This window comes from Thermobia domestica, chromosome 5, assembly GCF_964235325.1.
Source record: "Thermobia domestica chromosome 5, izTheDome1.hap1.1, whole genome shotgun sequence".
NCBI lineage: Eukaryota > Metazoa > Arthropoda > Insecta > Zygentoma > Lepismatidae > Thermobia > Thermobia domestica.
The window spans coordinates 249236825-249239992 of NC_137458.1; positions in this window are offsets into that span (position 1 = coordinate 249236825).

A 3168-nucleotide genomic window follows, 5' to 3' on the forward strand; every position below is an offset into this window, starting at 1 on the left:
GTGTGATTGAAAAGTACCGGATTTTTCCCTCTGCGCGGCTCCCTGGCGTTCGAAAAATGTGAGGGGTGGGAGAAAATGTGCCTTCCTCTTTCAAGCGGAACTTGGCCCAGTGCGCTGCGAGCAGCGGTTGAGAAAGCATCGCTGTCCGCGCGAACGTCGTTTTGGTCGTTGGTCACGTTTTTGAGCGCCGAAAATGGAGTCAAAGATTGAGCAACGGTACGCCATCAAGTTTTGTGTCAAACTAAAAAAGACGTACACCGAGACCCAGGACCTGCTCAAGGAAGCCTTTGGGGAAGATGTGATGTCGCCTACTCGGATATTTGAGTGGCACAAGGCCTTCAGGGAAGGCCGGGAGGACGCCGATGACTAACCACGCTCTGGGAGGCCGTCGACGTCCAAAACCGATGAAAACGTCGACCGAGTTCGCGAATACCTGAACCTGGACCGTCGGACAACCCTCCAGAAGATCACCGAAGAGCTTAATTTGACATACTATGCAGTGCAAAAAATTGTGACTGAAGAATTGAACATGCGGAAGGTGTGCGCCAAAGTGGTCCCCAATGTGTTGACCGAGGAGCAAAAAGAACTGCGAGTAAAAATAAGTCGTGAAGTGCTGGATTGTGTGGAAGCCGATGAAGAGTTATTAGGCAGTGTGATCAGTGGTGATGAAACATGGTGCTACGAGTACGACCCCTCGATGAACTTGATGGCGTAGCGTTAGTCAATCTTTGACTCCATTTTCGGCGCTCAAGAAACGTGACCAACGACCGAAACGACGTTCGCGCGGACAGCGATGCTTTCTCAACCGCTGCTCGCAGCGCACTGGGCCAAGTTCCGCTTGAAAGAGGAAGGTACCGCGCACATTTTCCCCCACCCCTCACATTTTTCGAAAGCCAGGGAGCCGCATGGCGGGAAAAGTTCCGGTACTTTTCAATCACACCCTGTATAACCAAGAATCCGCAAGTCGAACTAAGCTTTATTAAGTTAGTATACTCATATCATGAAAAATGAGAGTATGAATCATGTTTTGCAATATGATTATGTTACAAGTTTCTTTCTTCTTATTAATGAACTGGTTTTTCTCAAGTTTTTCTATGTAATTACACTAAAAGAGAGAAGGGGGAAGTATGATACTTAGTTTAGAAAATCCGGGGAGGTAAAATTTAACCTGATTCTGTATCGCACATAAGGTTTTCTGTACCTCTCTGTACCTTATATTATACATAAGGCTAAGTATAGGTTTACTGCTTAGTCAGGACTAATCTGTACAGCGGCAAATAGACGGAAACCATGTGATTTTTCGTCGGCACTTGCAGCTAAATCATAGTTATGTAGCCCTACTTTAATAAATATGTAGTTGTATAAGGGTAAAAGTAAGTAAGGGTGGATCTGTTAAGGTAAGGGAACGCTTGACGTCACGAAATCCTCTTGCCTATCTTTGCCCATTGTACTTTTTCAGAAAGTGGGGGACGCCATAGATATCTTTTGGAAGTAAGGGAACGACGTAGCCCGCACCCCTGTAACTTTTACTCCTGTATACAGACACTACACAGCCCAGAGAATTTGCAACCAACACATTTTCTAAGATTGCAATACTCTTACCATTGGAGGAGCAGCGCCAGGAAAGCCACCTGTGGTCAGAATCTACAGATGTTGCTTCTAAATGGACTCGACCTCTCTCTCCGTGCACTGATGATAACGTAATTCGTATACTGGAAAATAAATACAGCACATACATTAATATATTTTCATCTCTTCTACCAAAGAAATGGTTAAGGATCTGGCAAAATACATATCTCAAAAGGGTCTGCGAAATCACGAAGGTTAAAATCCATTGGTCTAGATCATGGTAGAAAAACAGTGTAGAAAAGTAGGATATTTTTCTATCATTGGGATTTACAATTACTATAAGAAGATTAAGCGGTAAAAGGTTGCAAAATGTTTAAACTCGTATTTTGCAGATGAGGTAGATAACCTCTGTATTTATAGCACTTAATATAGTTATAATCACATGGGTTTAAAATCTGATCTATTGTATTTGAGGATTCCTGCGTATTAGCAGCATCATTTCAGAGTCTCCTAGAAGGGACAAGTTTCTCGACTCATGTAAGAATCTCGTGATTTTTCAATTAGTTTATCACTACAAAATTAACTAAAAATATGTATTTCTCAACTTCTAGCGAGAGACAATGCCCAACTCTGTTCTACAAAAATGCGCCCTCTTGTGCATTATTTTGGAAATTCTTATGTTCTTTCTCAAAGAGTTTCATCTGTATCGAACGTTTGGAAGTAGTCAATCCAATTACACAATGAAACAGTCAAAAGTGAGGAAAAGAATAAGTAATTGCATATCTCAAGTCCATAACTTTAATGAATAGAAAGCGAAAGCTTTAGTAGACGCTTAGTCCGTAATTTATTTTCGTTTTACATAGGTATCCATATTCCGGAAGCAGTTTTAGCAACAAATACTGGATTTTCTCATCTTTGCAGTTCTGGAAATGAATGGAGTAAACAACATAAAAGAGATACATTTTTATGTAGTTGGTATAAATTGTAATTGGAAGAATGAAATTGTAAATGTTATTGAAAATGTGAAGGTTACATTGTGAACAAACCACAAAGAATGTATTCCCATTTCAGTGCAGTCAAAGTACCAAAAAGTGAGGAACAAATTAGTAACAAGCTGAAACTTGGCACAGATGTTGGGAATGATGTTCTAAACAACATACTAAAAGTCCCCTCAAATCCCACGTGACCTTCGCCACCATATTGGAAAATGGCCGCCGGAAGTGCCATGAACAATACATTCATAAAAATAGCAATATTTTCACTACTGTTGAACATAAAAGAGATAAACTTAGTGTCGTTTTATAGAACATAGATAACACTATATATTTATAGAGAAACAATTATTCATAAAACGCGTAGTTTTAGAAATATTTTGCTCTAAATTCTAAAATTCCGAAATTTACCGACAAATTGATTTACAATTTTATTGAACTTAGGAAGTAATTATTAACAAGTTAAAATTTGGCATAAATGTTGGTAAAGATTATTTAAATGATATACTAAAATCCCACAACTTCTTCGTTGCAAAATATCCAAATGTCTGAAGTAATTGAAAGATAATATTTTGTTAAGCAAAATGCAAAATCCTGACTGGGCTAA